This window comes from Sinocyclocheilus anshuiensis, unplaced genomic scaffold (assembly GCF_001515605.1).
Source record: "Sinocyclocheilus anshuiensis isolate Anshui unplaced genomic scaffold, SAMN03320099.WGS_v1.1 scaffold709, whole genome shotgun sequence".
Classification (NCBI taxonomy): Eukaryota; Metazoa; Chordata; class Actinopteri; order Cypriniformes; family Cyprinidae; genus Sinocyclocheilus; species Sinocyclocheilus anshuiensis.
Genome location: NW_015540926.1, coordinates 931,638 through 955,373, shown reverse-complemented (window position 1 = coordinate 955,373; position 23,736 = coordinate 931,638). Strand labels below are relative to the sequence as shown.

Genomic DNA, 23,736 nt, shown 5'->3' with positions numbered 1-23,736 from the left:
GCTCTGGTGATTTGGTGTGGATGTATAGGTGGAGCTGCTTTGAGTTCTTGCTTTTAGTTTTTCGGGGGTTAATGAGCGAGCTTTATTTTGCTTTTATAGTAAAATGTGATAATGATCTGAATCTCACGAGGTGAATCTTTCCAGAACATGTCTGACTGTTTTTTTTTTTTTATTATCCTAAAATCACACGAAGGAAGTACGGAATTATGTTTTGCACAAAGATAATGAAGCTTTGTTTTGCATTATGACCATTTTCATCACATTTAACCCTCTTTTGCTCATTTCTCATGGCTATAATGAGAAAAACATTATAAATTAAGCATGTATTGTTGTTCACAACCTATTTTGCTTAATGTGGTGTATTTCAGAGTGAATGATCTTAATGTGAATATATATGTGTGTGTATATGTATATATAATACTAATTAATCACACATTTTTTTCTGAAATTATTTTTTAATTTTTTAATAAGTATCGGTTTAGGCACCGGAACCGTTTTAAAAGTATCGATTTGGCACCGGTATCGAAAAAAAACCCAAACGATACCCAACCCTAATTAAAAACAGTCTAGGTTACCGTCACATCTGAGACGATGAGTAAATCAGCAGAATCGTGAAACGTCTTCACTGTTGCTTGTCATGATTTGGGATTTTTAAGACTTTTAAAGTAATGTTTCGGGTTCAAAAATAACTTTGTCTCGTTCCTCTGTTTGTAAAAACAAACTAAAAAACATGTTTACAATAATGGACATTTGAAAGTACAGACTTGTTTTGATCCCAGACAGTGTTGTTTTAGTATTGTTTATGTACTATTATAATATTTATTAATATTTAGAATTAGCTTTTTTTATATTTAGCATATTTTCAGTTTTTGTTAAAATTTTAGATTCGTTTTCTTAAATTTAGGACATTATAGGAAATTATATGTTGCACAAAGATAGTGAAGCATTATTAAAAAAAAAAATCAGGACCATTAGGATGATTTGTAATGTGACTATTTTCATGACAGTTAACTCACACAAACACTTAAATCTAAAACTATGATATTAAAAATATAAATATTAAAATATTATTTATTATATGTAAAACCTTTTATTTATAAATTTGTTCATTTGTAATTAATGTTTTTTTGTTTAATTTTTAGTATTGTTAATTTTAGTACTTATTTCAGTTAGTTACCAAGTCAACATTTCTAATTTAAGTTTTCAAATTAATTTTAGTTTATGTTTTAGTAATTTTGCTATGTGCTTTTGTGTTTTTATTTGTTTTGTTCATTTTTAATAGTTTTTCTTTCCATTTTTAGTATTGGTAATTTTAGTAGGCTACTTTAAATTAAACTTATTTCAGTTAGTTACCAAGGTGCATTTCTAATTTTAAGCTTTCATTTTAATCTTAGAGTAAGTTTTAGTACATTATTTTATTTTATTTTATTTTATTTTATTTTATTTTTAGTATTAGGGTTAAGGTTAGATTTTGATTTATTTATTTGTTTATCCCCCCTCCCCCAACATTTTAGTATTTATAATTTTAGTACTTGAACTTATTTCAGTTAGTTTCTAAATTGTAAGCTTCGCGATTTAATCCCACCTAACATTAATGTTTTTAAATATACTTTTATATTGCAATAATTTTACATTCAATCTTCAAATTAATGTACAAACAACCTAAAGACAGTATATTTTTGATAATTATTTAATGGCATGTTTTTTATGACTGAAGGCCAGTATCACTGATACCAATAGGCTACTACTGATGTCTCTATCAAATTAGTTTTTTCCCTAATATGTAACCATTGACTATAGCCATTCAACATTACAGTATAATTGAGATATATCAATTTTTACATTTATTAGACTTAAATTATTCTAATTTAAGAAAACCTTAAACAATCTTCATATAAACCCATTATAATAAATGTCATATTTAGAAGCAGTTAACGGGCTCAGCTCTATTGGGTCTGGCTCATTAGACTCTTCTCACCGGGTATGTGGAATACAACACAGTGGGATTGTATGTGTTCCCCAAGCGTAAGCTACGCAGTGTCGAGAGACCGAACTTGATGGGGAACGTCTCCGGTTACGTACGTAACCACTGTTCCCTGAAAGGAGGGAACGAGACACTGTGCGCGCTGCTGTGTTGTAATCCTCAGAGTCTTGTACCTATTCGAACAGTCGAAAGATTCTGAGGCAATGACGCTGGACGTCGACCTATATAGTGGGTGGCTCCGCCCCTAGCTCGAGCGTCATTGGCCGGTAAGATTTACCGGCGTGATGCAATAAGGCTTCAGTATTTTAGGAGGAGAGGGATAACCCCAAGCGTAAATTACGCAGTGTCTCGTTCCCTTCTTTCAGGGAACCGAGGTTACGTACGTAACCGGAGACGTTTTTAACAGAGGGTTAAATATTGCAAGTTTGGATGAGCTATTAGACAGTCTATATGGGAATAGCAAGACGTGTTTACAGAAAGAACCAAGTCTCAAACAACATTGCTTCTACTGTTTTTAGTTCTTAGTTACAGCCTGAAGCATGATGTATGGTATGAGTCAAAAAGTGAGTCAGTGAGTTGAAATTATGTAAAGACGTTAAATGTTTCCACAGTGTTTTGTGGGTGCTCCATTGTAATCTATTCTGTGTTCGAGTCCAAAATTCCTTAACTTATGTACACTTGAAATTAAGATTTTAATTTTTTGAATGAAATGAAATCTTTCATTCAACAATGACACATTAAATGAATCAAAAGTGAAAGTAAAGAGAATTATAATGTTACAAAAGATTTCTATTTCATATAAATGCTGTTTTTTTTTTTTTACTTTCTATTCATCAAAAAAATCCTAAACAAAATATATTGTGATTTCCACAAAAATATTAAGCTCCACGGTTGTTTTTAACATTGATAATAATATTAAATGTTTCTTGAGATTTCTGAAGGATCATGTGCCACTGAAGACTGGAGTAATGGCTGCTGAAACTTCAGCTTTACCATTACATTAATAAACTACATTTGAAAATATATTTAAATAGTGCTGTCAATCGATTAAAAAATAACTAATTAATTGCACTTCTGAAATTAATCGCGATTTAATCCCACCTAACATTAATGTTTTTAAATATACTTTTATATTGCAATAATTTTACATTCAATCTTCAAATTAATGTACAAACAGACAGTATACAGTATATTTTTGATAATTATTTAATGGCATGTTTTTTATGACTGAAGGCCAGTATCACAATAGGCTACAGGCTACTACTGATGTCTCTATCAAATTAGTTTTTTCCCTAATATGTAACCATTGACTATAGCCATTCAACATTACAGTATAATTGAGATATATCAATTTTTACATTTATTAGACTTAAATTATTCTAATTTAAGAAAACCTTAAACAATCTTCATATAAACCCATTATAATAAATGTCATATTTACCTGTGCCCTTCAGCAGAAATATACAGAAATTGACATTTAAGTTATCAAACACTAAATTCTAAATTAAATATAGATGAATCCTTAAAGCCATAAAAGTTATTGATTTTGTCTTTTTTCTTTTTTTTCTTTGATTAACAGTCATCACAGCAGCTAGTTATTAGGTTATTTTGGCTGCTATTACTTTAAAAGCTGCCGCTGCTAAACGTGATGCGAATCTGACACGCATCGTATATTCTCTCAACTCTCTTCACCTTTTCTGACCCACTTCAGGTCTTAAAGTCTCTATTAATGAGCTGACGAGTTAAATAAGGCGTGTTAGATAAGTGAGACAGTGCTGGGCTCCAGGACAGTTTTGAAAACCATTTCAGAGACATGTTCTTAAATGTAACTCATATATAATATATTACATGCATGCACAGTTTTAAGGCAGCTTTAATCACCTTTTTGGTAACTTCATGACTTAACTGACCACGACATTGCATGCACGTAGTTTCATTCGCGCTTTGATATGAAATGATACAGGCTACAGCGCGCGCTACGAGCACAGGGCCGTTTCCATGCTCGTTTGACTCGCGTCTGGTGCAGAGGTGAAGTGGAGGCGCATCTGAAACGTCTCTTGTGTGATGTGATCATAAAGATGTTCTGTGACTGAATAAATACACTTCTTGTCAAGAGAAAAAGTGACAGAAACAGCAGCTGTGGGTGGGGGTTTGTACCATTCCCATTGACGAAGTTGCCGTATTTTCTCACACAAAGATAACGTCTATTTGAAAATTTTCTTCGCCGTTTTCGTATGCTGTATATCTGAGCGCTGCCTTTGTACTTTTGACTGAATTGCATAGCAACTTTTATGATGGCTGTTGTTATTTGTAATATTTGTATAATATTTTTTTTATTTTGCATTGAAATACGTCATGTTTTCCTGAGATTCAGTGGTAGGCTCACAATCTCAGTCGTTCGTTTAGTGATGAATGAACACATGGTTTTCTTCCGATTTTATTCTGAATAGAAACTTCGTTGTGGATTTTGAATCTCATTTAAATTCTTCCGTCATAGATTTGAATGTGAAGTGCTGGACGCGTGTCGAGCAGGTGCTTCAGGAGCGGGTGTGTTTTGCTGAGAGAGCTCATCTCTGGGAGGATCAGCGGCCTGACGCTCTCAAATCTGTTTTCGCCGATGCTTTCCAGGCATTTATGCAAATGTGCAACAGCCGAACAGTTTGTCTGCTTTCTTTAGCATTTGTGCTTTTCCTTTTTCTCCATCTGCTCTCATTGCGTTCTTTATTAGCTCTGTTTGCGTCACTCTGACTGTTGCTTGTACTAAACCCTTACTGTAAGCATTAAACATCAGTGTGTAACTAATCCCACACAGTTTGAGCTACAGACGAGCAGGATTCCTCAAGTCATGAGGCTGGTGGAGGAGATGTATTGTGCTGTGTAAGTGATTAGGACAATTAAACAGCTGTAAAAAATCCCACAGACTGACACTGAAAGAGCGACTCGAGCCATACAGAGACCAGACTATCACAGAGACACAACACAACAGTGCTGGATGCTTTTTAGGCAAGATAGTAAGAAATCACAACCACACAGAACAGCACAGAAGGCGAGTAACAACGTAGCAGTGACTTCCCTTGTGAAAAATAAATATACTAAAATGTATTTGAAATACATTTATTTCATGCTACATATACTACAAATACATTTACATATTTATATTCTAAATAAAAATACCTTTCAATTGTACTTCTGGTATACTAAACTGGTATACTTAAAGGGTGCTAAATTGGAACAACAAATTTTTTGCTTAATGCACTTTAATTGTGTGGAAGTAGTGCTGAAGTGCAGCTAAAGATATACTGAAGTGTATTTGATTGTGCTAAAATGGAACTATTGCAAGTACACTTCAGATACACGTTAAATATCTTGCATTTAAAGACCGGTAATATTCAAAGATCATACAATCCTCATCAATAGTGACATTAAAACACATTTTAGACTTAATATTAAGAAATGTGCATTGTGCACAAGAGGTGCTCCAAATAAATCTTAATTATAATTTATAAATCAGCAAGAATACTTAAGTATGAAATAAATGCATTTTAAATATATTACTTTTTTTTTTACTAAGGTTTACAGCACAGTTTCTCACAGTTCCTCAGGAAAAAAATCAGTAAATGTTTTCTCTGAAATCATCTCTCTCTCTCTCTTCATAACCTCAGCATCACCTCCAACGGGAAGCAGCAGCGCAGCATCCGATCGTCATTATAGATAAGCTGCTGGCTGAGATCTGCTTCACTCAGTGTAAAATTACAGTGAGTCACGTGAAGGTTAGTTACCGCTCTGATGCCTCGCTCTCTTGGGACGGGACGTGTCCCGCTAAACAGCGCTCGCTATCACACACACACACACACACACACACACACATGCACACACATGCACACACACACTAACACTCACGCACGCACACGTACACACACACACACTCACACTCACACTCACACACACACACACAAGCTCATGCACACACACACTCACGCACACACACACACACACACACACACGTTTACACTTTTGTATTTTATGCTGTCAGACTGAAGTTAAGTATTGAATGATGATCGTTTGCATGAAATGATAATTATCATACTATGTGTTTGAGTAGCCAATTAGCTTTTGTATCCAAAATGACATTTAGCACAGGTTCAGTTTCTCTGAAGTGACCTGATCACGTTTGATCTAAGGGTAATAATGATAGTTCATGGATTAACCCTTGAACCTACAACTTATTGATTACCAGGCTAGACAGGGTTAATTCACCCAAAATTATTTAATTTGATCATTTAATTTGATTATTTAATTCATAAAACATAATCATTATTATTATTGTTGTTAAATTGTTTATATTTTATATTGTATTTTTATAATATAAATAATAATTGTATTTTTTTTAAATATGTACAATAAAATGACATTATTACATTATATGATATTGCTATATTCAATTTTTATAATATGTAGAATCATTTTATATTTTTAATAAAATATATACAATATAGTCATGATTATTATTATTATATATTATAAATAATTTTGTCATTTTGTAAAAATATATGTAATGCAATGATATATTTATCCTCATTATTAATATCATTATTGTTATCGTTCTTCTAAATTATAATTGTATGTTTTCTAAAAAAAAAAAAAGTACAATATAATGATGAAAGTATTATTTTTATATTTATTTAGTATTACATTTATATAATATGCATATAATCTATTTTGTATATATGATATAGTCATATATCATCATCATTATCATTATTATTATTGTTGTTGTTGTTGTTTTTATAATATAAACAATAATTTTAAATGTTCTAAAAAATATATGCAATGTAATTATATATGTATCCACATTAATTAATTAATATTATTGTTGTTATTATTTATAATTATATGTACAATAATTTATATAATATAATGATATTTATCATTATTATTGTCACTATTTATATTTATTATTATTAAATTTATATTGTATATATTTTATATGACATTTTTATCATATAAATAATACTTTAAATGTTGTCTATTTTTTTATATATGTAATGTAATATGTGACCCTGCAGCACAAAAGCAGTGTTAAGTCGCTGGGGTATATTTGTAGCAATAGCCAACAATACATTGTATGGGTCAAAATTATCCATTTTTCTTTTATGCCAAAAATCATTAGGATATTAAATTTAATGTTTCATGAAGATATTTTGTAAATTTCCTACCGTAAATATATCAAAACTTAATTTTTGATTAGTAATATGCATAGCTAAGAACTTCATTTGGACAACTTTAAAGATGATTTTCTCAATATTTAGATTTTTTGCACCCTCAGATTCCAGATTTTCTTTGTATCTCGGCCAAATATTGTCCGATCCTAACAAACCACACATCAATGGAAAGCTGATTTATTCAGCTTTCAGATGTATAAATCTCAATTTAAAAACATTGACCCCTATGACTGGTTTTGTGCTCCAGGGTCACATATATTTAATGAATACATTATTATTATTATTGCATATAATATTTTTAAAATAAAAAATAATGCAAAATACAGTTTGTTGGCCTGAAATCTTCCAGTCTGTAGACTCAGTCACCACTGGCAGGTGAAACAAACTCAATTTGCTGCCCTACACTCCCTCGCAGCTCAAACATCCCGTCTCTTTTCCTCCGAGGCACAGCTTTGTTTACAGCACTGATGAATTCAGAGCGTCGGTGATGGATCCGTCCCCTCACAGACGGCTCTGGCTCTGCTAGCTTTATCTGTAGCGTTTACTGAGTACATATTTACGAGCGCGCGGCTCCTGCTAGAATAGAGGTGGGTTTGCGGGACGCCTGAGCAAACACGGGCGGCGGAAACTGGGTTAGCGACACATTAATGCCTGTATCAGCTGTAAAGATGTGCACAATATCAAACAATCACGTCTCGCGGGACTCGGCTCCAAAACGCATTCATCCTCCTCTAACGCTGTGTGTTCACTTAAGCCTAATTGTGTTCTCTGAGCAAATATTTCACAGTTATGACTTCATTTGCCATTATCCCTTGAAATTGGGCACTTTTAATGTGCCATTGATGGCAATGTAAACACAGCGTCACTGAAAACTCGTTTTTCTCGTTAAATCTACAGTTGAGGTCAAAAGTTCACATCCCCCTTTCAGAATCTGCAAAATGTTAATTATTTTACCAAAATAAGAGGGATCATACAAAATGCATGTTACTGACCTGAATAAGATATTTCACATACAAGATGTTTAGAAAATAATAGTTGAATTTATAAAAATGACCCCGTTCAAAAGTTTACATCCCCTTGATTCTTAATACTGTGTTGTTACCTGAATGATCCCTCAGGGCCCACAAATTCTTTGGTTTTCCGGCATTTTTGTGTATTTGAACCCTTTCTAACAATGACTGTATGATTTTAAGATGCATCTTTTCACACTGTGAACAACTGAGGGACTCATATGCATCTATTACAGAAGGATCGAACGCTCACTGATGCTCCAGAAGGAAAAACCATGCATTAAGAGACAAAATGAACAAAAAGTAAATCTTTCTTATTTTGCCTAAAAATCTTCTTTTTTTTTTTTCTGTGAACAACTGAGGGACTCATATGCATCTATTACAGAAGGATCGAACGCTCACTGATGCTCCAGAAGGAAAAACCATGCATTAAGAGACAAAATGAACAAAAAGTAAATCTTTCTTATTTTGCCTAAATATCTTCTTTTTTTTTTTTTTTCATTTAGTACTGCCCTTCAGAAGCTACAGAAGATAGTTACATGTTTCCCAGAAGACAAAATAAGTTAAATTTACCCTGATCTTCAAATTCAAAAGTTTTCACCCCCCGGCTCTTAATGCGTGGTTTTTCCTTCTGGAGGATCAGTGAGCGTTTGAACCTTCTGTAATAGTTGCATATGAGTCCCTCAGTTGTTCACAGTGTGAAAAGATGGATCTCAAAATCATACAACTGTGTGTATTATCAGCCTCATTAATGATCTGATGGACCTCATCAAAAATTTACACCTCACAGCTATTTATCTGAAGCAGGTCTAGTTTTTATTCAATCAAGTCATTCATTCATTATGCATGCGTGTGTGTCTCGGGCTGAATGAGAAAGAGAAATGGACCGAACGAGTGAGAAAACGATAAGAAACGACTGTTTAAAGAGAGACTAGAACGAGATGCTAAATGTGCAATTACGCAAAACCTGAGCAGCGCTAATCATTTACTTCTGAACTAGAGGCGATTCAGAGACGAACCGTGTTTTCTGAAGATAATGTGAGCAGCGTGAGCCTGAAGAATAACTCTCCTGCACAAGTGGAAAAGTGTGAATTTCAGGAAAAAACAATATTACTTAAACCAATTTGCAGTCTGGTAGTTTTAGGTGGTTGCTATGCAGTTGCTAAGGTGTTCAGAATGGTTTTTGTTGCATTGCTCTTCAGTTGCTAATGCATTCTAAGTTGCTTTTGGGACATTGGTATGTGGTTGCTAGGGTATTTTAGGTGGTTGCTAGGGTTTTTTGTGGGTTGTTTATTTGCCCAGGTGAAACGTTTTCAGTGTTTTAGATGCTACAGACCCCCAAATATAACCATCCTGTTGCAAAGACTCCCAGCTTAAAATTTGAAAAGGCAGCTGTATATTTTCATTTACATTTGTTGTAGAATTGATTTTAACCTAGAAATTGCTAGTAAATTTACAGAGTAAAAAACAGAGAAATGGCAAGTCACACTGAATTAAACAAGATATTTTGAGGTAGAAATAATTAAATAGTATTTTCTTATAAAACGTACTGCAATAATCTGTTGTATATTTACAACTTCGAAAAATAATTTTCATGATGAATAAAGACAAAAAAGAATTTTATAAATATCTGTAAAATATTATTGTAAAATATTTATTTATTTATTAAACTAATTGATTTAAAATATTATTTAAAAAAAAATGTTAACTTTATTTATTTTGTCTACCATTGGTAGGTGTGGCAAAAATATTTTGGACACTGATTTTAAAGTAATAATAATAATAATTAGTGCTGTGTTCGATACATCGATACGACGAGGTATCGTCACAGAGAACTGACGATACAAATATCGATACAGCTGTCCCTGTATCGATATCGCGGCACGTGTGCAGCAGTGGACCGCGCTTAATTTGTATACGAGAAAACCGTTTAAAACGGAGTAGAGGTGCAAGGTAAGTGCAAGGTTTCTAAAAAATAATGAATATAATGAACAGAGCATAATATGTAGGCTACAATGAGGTTTAATCTGGCCGCAGAGGAACACAACTGGGTTGCCTGATATAAAGAGACGTAATCCCCAAAGCAGAGCTTCACACTTGCGCAACATGGAAATATCTGCTAAGCGTGTTACTTATCTTTGTCAACCTGGCAACCATGTGTACACGCTGTCTCTCCACTGTGGATAAACACGCTTGCTTTCTGAAGACACCGGTAAGCTTGCAGTTTAGCGATCTCCACTTCAATATTCTATTCTCAGAAAAGTGTGATTTATCAAGTGTTCATTTATGAGAGAGAGAGAGAGAGAGAGAGAGGCTGTGTGTGTATGAATTACCACCGTTTTGCCGCGTTTCTCTATTAACAGTGAAGCTGTGGCTTTAATTGCTTTAGAAACGATGATGTTACCAGCTCCTTATTGAGAAAGATAATGTTGCTCTTCAGCGATTAAGCTGTTTTATTGATAAAATAATTGAAAATTTAAGGTACATGCCGTTTAGCGATCTCCACTTCAATATTCTATTCTCAGAAAAGGGTAATTCATCAAGTGTTCATTTATGAGAGAGAGAGAGAGTGAGAGAGAGAGAGAGAGAGAGGCTTTGTATGTATGAATTACCACCGTTTTTCCGCGTTTGTCTATTAACAGTGAAGCTGTGGCTTTAATTGCTTTAGAAACGATGATGTTACCAGCTCCTTGTTGAGAAAGATAATGTTGCTCTTCAGCGATTAAGCTGTTTTATTGATAAAATAATTGAAAATTGAAGGTACAGTGAAGACAGCGCTTTAGTTTAGAACTCTTCTAATTTTTATTTTTAAAACGTAGAGTGTGTTGATTTGTGCAATGATAACCTACCAGCAATGTTAAGATGATTTAAATATATTAGAATGAGTACATTATAATATACATTTATTAGAACAAGTACATTATTATTTATGGGCTTAAAAACAAGATGCAAACAATCAGAATATTGTACCTGGTGGGGAGTGCACAATGTAAACATGAAACATATGCCATTACCTATAGGCTATTGTACTGTGGTACAGTTATAGAGGCCCTTCATAATGCAGAGGTCAAGTGCCTGCTCTGCCGAAAGTTAGCAAGGCCCTATGGTATGCAGTGTTTAATAAACGGCTGTTTTAATAAATTCTTCTGAGGTGAAATTCAGTGCAGTCCCGTATCGTGATATGTATCGTATTGTGGTATCTGTATCGTGATACGTATTGTATCGTGACTTTGCTGGTGATACATAGCCCTAATAATAATAATATGAAAAACTGCAAAATGCAATACAGTTTCATGATTGGTAATAAGCATTTATGATTTAATTAAATTTAATTAAATTGAGTTAATCAGTTTAATTAATTAATTAATTAGAATTAGTATTTTTTTCCAATTCAACTCTCATTGGTAGGTGTGGCAAAATAATAATAATTATATTTAGTGTAGTATAATAATATATAATGAAGTAAAATAATATTTTCCTGTAGTAGTAATAATTATTTTATGTTTTAAATTTGTTAACTATAATCCTGGTTTAGTTGGTGCTACGATGGTTTTGATAGTTTTATCCTGCAGTCGTGATATTAGTGTGCGCTTGTTGGTTTAGAGCAGGTTATTTGTTTGTTTCGCAGTACTTTGTTGTAAATGTCAGAATCACACACACACAATTATAGTTGTATTTGTTTGTTATTATCATAAAACTGAAACTAAAATTAAAACCATAAACAATTCTTTACATTAAATCAAATTAACGTTAACTGAAATAAAATGAAATTATTTCGGCTAGTTGCAAAGGTAAAAAAAAAAAAGTACTTTTACGCCACGAGTTCAAAATCATTCAGTGAACACTTTTTGTAGACTTGTAGAAAACGATGTGGAAATATTATTACAGAATCCTCGGAATGAGTATAAGACTTAACTTAGAAAAGCTTTATCAGCATTAATTGATGACCCAACTTTAACTATTCAACGAACGGATAAAGGTGGAGGGATTGTTGTCATGAATTTCCTAACAAACCATACATCAATGGAAAGCTTATTTATTCAGCTTTCAGCTGATGTATAAATCTCAATTTTGAAATATTGACACTTAAGACTGGTTTTGTGGTCCATGGTCACAATTGTGATAAATATGTGATCCTATGTAGGCCTAATTCATGTTCTAGTCAAGGGTATGTTGTGCAATGTATTGGTGGATGTGAAGATTTGCGTTGTATACGAATGGAAATTGTCCAGTGTTTAATGGAATATGTGAGTTTTTAGTGATTGAACATTGGCTAATGAATGATTACGTCAATAATTAATGATTTAAAAAGTGGGTGGAGGGAATGAAATGCTTAACACACTGAAGAAGGCTTTGAGCCGAAACGTCTGTGTATTATCCCAGTGGTGATTAATGTAAAATAAATGTTAAAAAGTAGAGTATTTTGTGAGTGCGTCTTATATACTCATGGTCTTATATACTAAGTAATTTAATAGATTGACGCACCAAAATCAAAGATTAAGTGACGGAAGAGCGCGGTGCAAACCGCTTTGTGGGGCTAGTTGCAAAGGCAAATTTTCTCATTTTAATATAGTTTAACTTGATGTCCTAAAATAACTAAAACTAAAAATTGTTCAAAGCTATACAGACTATATAGTGCAAACCGCTTTGTGGGGCTAGTTGCAAAGGCAAATTTTCTCATTTTAATATAGTTTAACTTGATGTCCTAAAATAACTAAAACTAAAAGTTGTTCAAAGCTATACAGACTATATATGTGTGTGTGTGTGTGTGCGCGCGCAATAAAACAAAGCTTAAAAATTATTAAATTAAATTCAAATAAAAAATATAACAAAGTATTAATTTTATTATAAAACTATAATAGTATCTCAGTGATAGTAAAATATCAGAAGCTTTGAAAGAAGTCTCTTCTGCTCACCAAGGCTGCATTTATTTGCTCAAAAGTACAGTAAAAATAGTAAAATATTATTATAATTTAAAACAGCTGTTTTCTATGTGAATATCTGTTAAACTGTAATTTATTTCTGTGATGTGCAGCTGAATTTTCAGCATCATTACTCCAGTCTTCAGTGTCACATGATCTTCAGAAATCATTCTAATATGCTGCTTTGCTGCTCAAGAAACATTTCTGATTATTATCAATGTTGAAAACAGTTGTGCTGCACAATATTTTTGTGGAAACTGTGATGCATTTTATTTTTAAGGATTCACATATGAATAGAAAGTTCAAAATAACATCATTTTTTTGAAATAGAAATCTTTTGCAACATTATAAATGTCTTCACTTTCACTTTTCATCAATTTAATGCGTGCTTGATGAGTAAAGTATTAATCTTACTGACCCCAAATGGTAGTTTACATGCAATAGTGCCTTACAATTGGGCCAAAACAAGGTGTCTCGTCTACAAAGCCTTGAAATGCTGTCTAGATAGGGAGCTCAGTGGATTTTGACAGAATATATCACATTAGTTTTATAGTTGCTCATGCATGCTTGGAGATTCTGACACATAGCCTTCCTGTCGCTGGCGGTGGCATTACTGGGGTTTAACGCAGGAGTTTTGGGATTATGTTGTGCCACATCCTGAGTGTTTGGATCCTGCCGGGTTGATGACTGTCCTACAGAAGATCCGCTCATCTGGCGTGAGAGCATACAGGCGTATTGTTGCGCTGATGGAGTCACAGAGGGAGGTTTGAACGTCTGCTTAATTAACAGAGCAGCCCTCATGATCAGGTCTTGTGATAAACCAGCAGCTAACGTCTTCATAATCCTTAATGAGGAGCAGAGTACGGTTTGAACCCATTAGAAACATTACAAGCAGGGTTCAAAATTGACAACTGAAAAAGTAAACCATTTTTAAAAAAATTTTTTTAATTAAAAATAATAATAAAAAGGACAAAAATATTTGTTTTTGATTAATAATAACAATAATAATACTAATAAAATGGAAAAATGCAAAATACAGTTTCATGGTGAGTATAAAATATTTATGACTTAATATTTAGTCTTTTTTTTTTTTTCTTTTCAATTAATCTTCCATTGGTAGTTGTGGCAAGAAAATATGAATTTTGGACCCTGATTTTAAAATAATAATTATAATATGCAAAATGCATTTCATGGTCAGTAATAAATATTGACCAATTAGTATTTAGTATTTTTTTTATGATTTTAAAGTAGCAATAAACCATCATAACAGCTATTGCCCTTTTTTATTATCTATCGACAGCTTTTGCTGTAGATATTAATTTGCTTTCATTTCATTTTAAATGCACGAATTTGCTAAAAGTTGATTTTGGTAAGTTTTAGGAGAATGATGATCTAAAAATACACATCTTAAAAGCCTTCCTTTGACGTATTTCCGAGTGACGTACATCAAGACTCATTTTTGGACATTGGAAATTTTTTTTTTTTTTAATTAATATGAATTGATAAATTACTCACAGTAAGACCAGGAAGGTGAATTAAGAGGTCTATTTTAGTATTTTTTTTATGATTTTAAAGTAGCAATAAACCATCATAACAGCTATTGCCCTTTTTTATTATCTATCGACAGCTTTTGCTGTAGATATTAATTTGCTTTCATTTCATTTTAAATGCACGAATTTGCTAAAAGTTGATTTTGGTAAGTTTTAGGAGAATGATGATCTAAAAATACACATCTTAAAAGCCTTCCTTTGACGTATTTCCGAGTGACGTACATCAAGACTCATTTTTGGACATTGGAAATTATTATTTTTTTTAATTAATATGAATTGATAAATTACTCACAGTAAGACCAGGAAGGTGAATGAAGTTAACTGAGGTCTATTTTGATGCCTTTAAAGCCACAAAACAGTTTAACAAGCCGGATGAATCTCATCTCCTGTCCTCTCCTTTCTTTTCTCTGTCTTGCACCATATATTGCAGGATTGGATCCCGTGTCTTTTTAATCACTCGTTCCCAAAATAGCTGAATATCCACTCTTTTCACCATCGCTAACTTTCACACGTTTCCTGGCTCGTACCTGCTTGATTCTTCATCAGCGCTCGCAGACTCATCCCGAGCCTTACTGCTCGCACATCTCTTGTGCATTTCTTCTTTTTTAAATGTGTTATTGCCCACATGAGCCTGATAACTGCTTTTATGAAATGACACACTCTTTGTATTGTTCTGACACTCCGCTCACTCTTTCTCCGAATGCAACAGTAATTGATTTGCCTCCTAAAAATTCAAACGTTGGTATGAAGAGTTTCATATGTTCAGCATATATATGCACATATATTGTCTCGGCAGGTGCATAAATCTTTTTGGGTGCATTTAAATGTAATATTTTGGCTTGAACTTCTCGCCACCTGGGGGCGTCACAATGGAAATTACAGAGCGTCTGGAGATGAAGCTTGCTAACAGGTCTCACGTTCTCCACACACACACATTTTAATACGTTTCGTCCCTCCCGAGTGTGGCAATGCAGAATAGACGGTTTGCAATTCAAATGAAAAATGCTATTTTCAACACTGAGCTGTATTTTATATTCACCCTCAAACCATTTCAGCAGAGGAAACCCAATTACATGAGCTGCTGAAAAATAATGCAAAGCCTAATAAAGAATGCAAATTCATTTGGCAGGTTTGCCGTCTAAGTGGAGCTTTTTCCTGTAAAAAGATTTCTGTTTGCTCCTGTACACCGTTTCAGTCGCTGGACTGTTTGTTGTTGTTGACTGTTTGAGTCAAATCTAGCATTTTCAGACATCAAGTGCGCGCTTGCAACACGAAGACTGTTGCAAAAAGTAGGAAAAAACCCCGTTTAAGAGCCAAACTGTAATGCTGCATTTACAATATGTTGGAATTAACATAAGTATGCATTTGCATTCATGCATTTAGCAAATAATTGTATTCAAAGTGACTTTCAAGCTATACTTTTTCATTAAATTCATGCATACCCGTGATCTCAGCATTGCTTGCACTTTGCTCTACTGTCCATTATGCCATATATGATATGGTGAATCTATATCGATACTAAAATACTAGTTCTCATGCATGCAATGTCTTTTTATGCTTATTAAATTGTGTTAGATTAGCTGCATCCTAATGTCAACCGTCGGTTGAAATCAAGACAAACTTTGACAAATTTTGATGTTTTTAACGCTAACAGATAACAAAGAATCCACAAATATTTAATGGTGACTTTTAATGTTTAAAATTACCTTTAAGGCCAGTTTTTATGCATGCAGTGTTATTTTGTGCTCATTAAAGATGCATTGTTAGATTAGCTACATCCTGATGTCAAACGTCTATTGCAATCAGTTTTAAGTTAGAAGTAGTTTAGCAATCCAGAATGCACTGCAATAATGAAAATATTATATATGATATATTTCATTCAATACTGAAAAAAGTAATTTCTAGTTGTTTAATCTAATTATAAATGGACTATGTTATTCAATGTTTGTGTGTAATGCACTTTAAGGAGGAATTCAGACTAAACATTACCGAAACGTAAATAAGTGCATGTTTGCAAGTTAATAAAAAAATTTGAATTTATTGATTTAAATAAACGTTTTAAGTTGCAAACATTATTTTGATGAGTTGTGTTGACAAAACATTGTATTGTGTGTAATTTAAATGCTTTAAAATCTGTTTTAAGTGATTTGTTTAATGAGTAACTTGAATTAAAATTGTCTTTGTAACTGAAAATTGGGCTGTGGATTTCTAGTTCCCAGCATGCTTTGCATAGGACTGGATAAGGAGAATAAATGTTGCAATTATTTGTTATTTTATGTGTGTTTTAGTAAAGGGAAAGACCTGTTAGTTAGGCTGTGTGTGGCTACACTGACCATATGAGCAATGAGTGACTGCACTAATGCCAGAGATAATTACTTTTTTTTTTTTTTGATGATGATGCATTACTTTTTTGTTGTTCTGAGCCAAACATTTGTTTTTAAAGGGTGTATTTATACTTATTCAGATTATTGTTATCTTATCAATATCCTAGCATCAAACTCTTCTGCGCTTACAACAGATTTCTTGGTTTGGCTGCATCTCTACTGGATTTCTTGTAAATGCATTGTGATAACCAGTATTGGGGGTAACACATTGCAAGTGACGCGAGTTACGTAATCAGATTACTTTTGCAAGTAACTATTTACACATTACTTTTTAATTTAGAGGGAAATATCTGAGTTACTTTTTCAAAGTAGCTCCAGTTACTTTGTTTCCATGTGTTGAGTGACAGCTCTGGTGTTGCCATGGTGACAGAAATCAGGAGTAAGTGCAGAGCGTTGTGTGTGAACATGATCTTACTGTAGTTCTAGACTAAATATCAACATGTGTTTACTCATCTCACTGCACACAAACACATTCAGTGTTCCTCAAAATGAATAAAAACTTAGCCAAACGCAAACTCAGAATACTATACAAACCTGCAATAATTAAATATGTTAAATAAAACAAATATAATTTATTACGGGGACGCATTGCTGCCACACACATTATTTTTTCGACTCAATTATGTCGTAATAACAAGATTATATTTAGTTTTAACGACATCTTTTCTCGTAATAACGAGATGTTTTCTCATTAAAACGACATCTTTTCTCAAAAAACAAGATATGTCGTTAAAACGACAATTATCTCATTAAAACGACATATTTTCTCGTTAAAACTAGATGCTATGTCGTTAAAATGACATGATTATCTCGTTAAAACGACAGATTTTTTCTCGTAATAACGACATATCATGTCATAAAAACAATATGTTTTTTCCCATTATAGAAGATATGGTTACATTATGTGAGCGAGCTAAGCGATTGTCCGCGCTGCTGTCGACATAAACGAGGATCTGCAGGAGGGATAATAGAAATACACTGTTTTAAATGTATTTTAATGTAATGTTTTTTATTGTAGCGGCATGTTTAGTAGGATTAATCTCCAATCTGTGCTATTCAATAACTGCACTCAGACTCATTTAAGAAGATCAGATCCAGTTATTTCTGAATGATCAAAATATTTATTTTTTTAAATGACTTAAGTTTGATTTAGCAACAAATCGAAATACGAACAAAAAGAAATGATGAGAAATGACAAACGGTATAATTTTATTATTATTATTATTTCGCTGTTTGAAAAACGGACAAACGAAAATTAAGCTAGATTTTTTGACTCCACTTTTCAACTCTGCCTGTCTTTACTGTCCCATCACGCAGAATAAGAGTTCATCTGATGTACCGCAAAATGCACTTTTAGGTGTTTATTTTTATTTTTTTTGCACATCTATATTCTGTAGGTTTTTACTGAGGGGTTTGTTCATGTGTAATTTACCTTGTTTTAGACATTTTATTTCCAAAAACATAGTCAAAATATTTTTTTTTCTGGCTGTTGACAGTATTTTCTATGAAATCCCAATTCTGCCACTGAACATTTTTGCCATTCTTGAACATTTAAAACATAAAACAAGGTAATTGCGAGTTTATATCTCACAATTCTGACTTTTTTTCTAAGACTTGTGAGATATAAAGTCGCTATTCTGCGAAATAATGTAACAATTATGAGACATAAGCATGCAATTCTGACTTTATAACATGCAATTTATATCTTTTATATTTATTTACTTGTATAGTTTATATCACAGTTCTTAGAAAAAAAAGTCAGAATTGTGAAATGAACTCGCATTTGTGAAAAAAAAGAAAAATCTCTGAATTGTGAGATAAAAAGTCACAATTACCTTGTTTTAAATTTGTATCCACTTGCGGAATGGCCTTCCATAATAAAAAAAGAGATATCAACCTTTTTGTAAAAACCTTTTACTCTTGTATATGTCAACAAAGAATTCTGAACTTGGACTTATGCAATGTTCAGATTTCTGTTCTGTGACCGTATACAAATTAGTGCATGTTTAATTAGATTATGCCTGATTTTCAGTTGTAATACAAAACATGTTTGCACTTATTAATGTAACCAATCAGCAAATCTAGTTAAATTGTTTTTTGTTTTTTTACCCTATTCACCTGGTCTCTTGCCTTAATCTAATTTCAAATGAACTATTTTACTCAGTATTCATGTCCAACTTGGAGTCAATATGAATTTGAGTCTCCCTTGAACTTTGAGAGTTTTCTGTGTTGTTTATTGTGAGGAAGTTCACTTGGTTTTGAAGCAGAGGTTTAGTCTCTGTCCTGAAAAGCCCTTCAGCCTCTGTAGAGGAATCTTCAGGGATTGTTTGAAAGCCTGTTTCCCCAAAGCACTGTTTTCTTCTTCAAACGAACCAACATGGGTGCAGTTCTCTCGCAGGAAACCTCCAAACACTTGAGCTGCTGCCGCAATCCTCTTTTTATCACTTTTTATCGGTCTGTTTCAAGGTGAGGTGTGAATTGTTGCAATGATGGTTTCATGCGGTCAGATATTTGTGTTATGAGTGAGACGTTTAACTGGACTTCTGCGCTGATGTGATCCGAGAAAGAGAGAAACACTCTGTCTTTAAAGATGGAAAGATGCACCATGGGAAACGTTAGAGCGTTTGAAGGCTGTGAAAGTGTGAACTACAACTGTCCAGAAAGACAAAGAACAGAGCAGACAAGTGTGAGAATCTCACAGCGGCTGTCAAGAACGGGTCCGAGTCATATTCACTCCAAAATCAAAGAAGTGAGATGCTATTTTTTGCATAAAGAATATGAATTGCAGCCTACAGGGATTACAGTTCTTTTGCTCGCTGTTACAAGATTAAAAAACGCATGCACTGAAGAGTTATGAAGATGGTTGATTATCTGCATGAAAAACTGTCAAGCATTGCAAAATATATCAGTTATATTTCATAGATTAAAAACAGCTTTGAAATTATGCAAGATGGCAATAGAAAAACTGTTCTAAAACATTGTCTTCCCTTAAAAGATTATTAGTCTCGAATATTTAAATAGAGCGATGATTAAAGGCATATGACGTAGCCTGAAAAAGTTTTTTTGGCTTTTATCCCGTGCATTTATGGACCATTGTAACATTATTTTACAGATTTTATAAAAGCCAATAGACCCCATGAAAAAAAATTCAATTATGAATATACATTTATTTATATTTTTTATATTATTTCATAATTTCATTCTTATGTTTTCAGTTGAAAATGACCTCAGACATTTAATGATATCATGTGTATATATCATTTAATTTCTGGTGGATTGAATTTCTAGTTTATAATCAACATAGTTTTGCTCCAAATTAGGTTTAATTTTTGTTCAATAATTTTTAAATAATTGTATTATTTAATAATTTTCTTTCTTTTGTTTTTAGTTGAAATGTGACCTCAAAATATGTCCTATTTCTGTTTTCAAGTTCAAGTATATATATATATATATATATATATATATATATATAAAATATCTTTTGATTATTTAAAAAAAAAAAAAATGTTGTTTTTAGTTGAAATTTGACCTCAAAATATGAACAGAAATGTTACGGAAAAGAGAAAAGCATGAGAGCCGCTCTGTTAGTGTGACTGACAGAAAGAGTGCATGAGTAAACAGGGAGCAGAGAGGCGGAAGGGCTTTAGAAAGAAAAAGCGAGCATGTGAGGATTGATTTCACAGAGGCCTGACCCGCGAGAGGATATCCCATCATCCCTTTACATCACTGCAGACAAGCCAGACTCCAGCGGCCGGATAATCTACCGCTGGATCCTCCTAGCATCCCATCGGCTGACGTCCTTCAGCTGCTTCTCACACGGCTGAAGTAATCGAACCCCAGCAGCCTCGCCGCAGGCCGTCTAACACACATGTGTCATGCTCTCAAATCTGTGTTTTGTTTACAGCTTATGTGAGAGTGAACACACACTTTTAGCACTCCGCCGCAGTAAACACACATGAATTTCCATTCATCCATTGGAATCGACTCCCAGCTCAAAGAATGAGCCACTTTTGTTCCCCCAAAGAATCTTTAGGTGACCGTTTCTTAAAATAACCTATTTTTCTTACTGTGAAGAACATTTTAATCATCTAACGAGCTATTTTTCACTATAAAGAACCTTTCGTGCAGTGGAAACATTCATGGGATGTTAAAGGTTTTTCATGGAACCTTCAGTGCCAATAAAGAAAACCACCAAGAGTAGTTCAAAATGACTAAAACAATAGTGGAATGGATTTCCATCAGACCGTCAGCTTTTCCTCACCTGTGTCATGCTTGAGTGTGAGAGCTGTGAGGTTTCACCTCGTCCTCTGTTATCTCACACTGATTGCGGCTCGCGCCAAAACCTCGTTATCGGCTGTAAAAACAATTGTGATACTGTGGGAAAAGAGCACTGTAATATCAGGCGTCATTGGATTAATTATTGTTTTATGCTAATCGCTCTCAAATGGGGCTCTGCTAAGCATCACGCTGCCTGCTGTTTCCATCTCGTCTTGAAGAAAGACGGAGACCCAGAATAAGAATGAGATGCAGAAACAGGCGCTTTGGGTAATCAGCAGCTCTTTGTGTCCCGTGGAGAGACCTAGTGTGCGTGTGCATTTATCACTAAACTTTAGATAGAGACCCATAGTGTGCGCAGACAGAGGAATATATGCCAGCATACTGCTTCTGTAAATAGATGCAGCTGACGGAAGCAGAGAGGAGAAATCTTGCTATTTTAGGACTGTAATGCATGTTTAACACTGAATATCTGGAAATGTAATTGCATTAGAAGTCAAACTGTGTGTATTAATGTTGAATACTAAGCGTCGATCTATGAATGATGCCTTAAATTGTGTGTATTTTTGAGACTTTTTGATTTGAAATGGGAAAAAAACCTGGCAACACAATGCATCTTTATTAAAAAAAGTCAATAAACACTGTCCATAACAGTTTTTTCTCAAAATAAGAATGAAGATCTTTCAGATTATATATAAATTACGTTATATATAATGCACTTGTATGTATCATAATGTATCATTTAATGTATCGATAAAATGTATAATTTAACATACATATATTGAAAAGAATGTTCAAATACTCCATTTAATGTCAAAGAACGTAGCAACCACCACTTAGAACACCCTAGCAACCGTGGGGCAAAAAAAAAAAAAAAATGATCATCTGCAAAGGAGTGGAAACATATGTTCAAATACTCCATTTAATGTCATAGAATTTTACATAAGTTTAGTCAGCTTTTCTCACAAAAGCTGTCATTTTCAGTCACTGTTTGGATGCAGTAAAAGCAGAGAACATTAGACTCACGCTTGCATTTTCTTCAGTCTCTGGCTGTAACTCAGGATCAGGCATCAAATAGTGTCCTGCATGTGAAACTAGGCTGAGAATGCATCAAATGGTTGTAATGTGGCTCAGATTCAGACAGAATCGTGTGTTTGTGGTGTTTTTCTGCTGATTAAGGTGACTAATTCACCACACAAATGATTCTCAAAAGCATATATATATATATGACAAATAAAACTCGTGCCTAAAATAAATAAATAAAATAATAAAAAACAAAAACTTCTGACCTTTACATGACAGTCAGCTTTTATTTTATTTTATTTTTATTTATTTAGGCAGGGGGCTATGCGTTTTATTTATTATATAATTCTGACTGTAACATGATAGTACACTCTAAAAAATGCTGGGTTAAATACAACCCAGTGCTGGGTTTGTCCCTATTTTGCCCAGCACTGGGTTATATTTAACCCAGCATTTTTTAGAGTGTGAGGAAGTAACTTTGCTAATATAGTTTTCATCAGTGCAATCAGATTTTCTTTGGGAGAAGGAAACATATGTTCAAATACTCCATTTAATGTCATAGAATTTTACATAAGTTTAGTCAGCTTTTCTCACAAAAGCTGTCATTTTCAGTCACTGTTTGGATGCAGTAAAAGCAGAGAACATTAGACTCACGCTTGCATTTTCTTCAGTCTCTGGCTGTAACTCAGGATCAGGCATCAAATAGTGTCCTGCATGTGAAACTAGGCTGAGAATGCATCAAATGGTTGTAATGTGGCTCAGATTCAGACAGAATCGTGTGTTTGTGGTGTTTTTCTGCTGATTAAGGTGACTAATTCACCACACAAATGATTCTCAAAAGCAAAAAAGCTACGAAATGCATCATATTTAGTGAGAAAGTGTGACGTGAAAGAGCAAAACATACACTATTTTTGGAATCAGCAGATCAAAATGAGTAGGAAACAAGTGTTGGGTTTTATTCATTCTTTGCATTAGGTAACAAATGAGTAAAGGCAGTGGCTTTTTTTGTGTAGAAGATAGCGGAAAGCACACTTTAGTTTGGTCTGAAATAATGCATCAGTAGACAGTAGTAATCTCTGTTGTGGACTTTCAGAGCTAAACTGCCTCCATTATAATCATCTGAAGCGTCTGCACTGCGAGCGCTCAGTGGCTTCAGCTGACGGACGCTTTCTATTTCTGACACTGCAGACACTTCATTTTATCTGTCCAAATGAATGAATTTATTAACAAATATCTTAAGATGTTGCTTTTTTGACTGAATATTCAAAAGTGACAGTCAGGTTATGATGTTATTTGTTTGCTTGCTTGTAGTAAAATAAATAAATAAATATATATATATATATATACCTGTATATTTATAAATTAT

At 33.4% G+C, this 23,736-nt stretch overlaps 1 protein-coding gene across 1 annotated transcript in view; it reads left to right on the top strand.

The window, feature by feature from the left end:
* Window positions 1-5,644: 5,644 nt before the first annotated feature.
* The window catches only part of hs3st1l1 (heparan sulfate (glucosamine) 3-O-sulfotransferase 1-like1), a 29,257-nt gene continuing 11,165 nt past the window's right edge, over window positions 5,645-23,736 (top strand). Inside the window, exon 1 of the mRNA XM_016487323.1 lies at window positions 5,645-5,754. The gene's annotated coding sequence lies outside the window, so the exon portion shown is untranslated. The remainder of the gene's footprint in view (window positions 5,755-23,736) is intronic.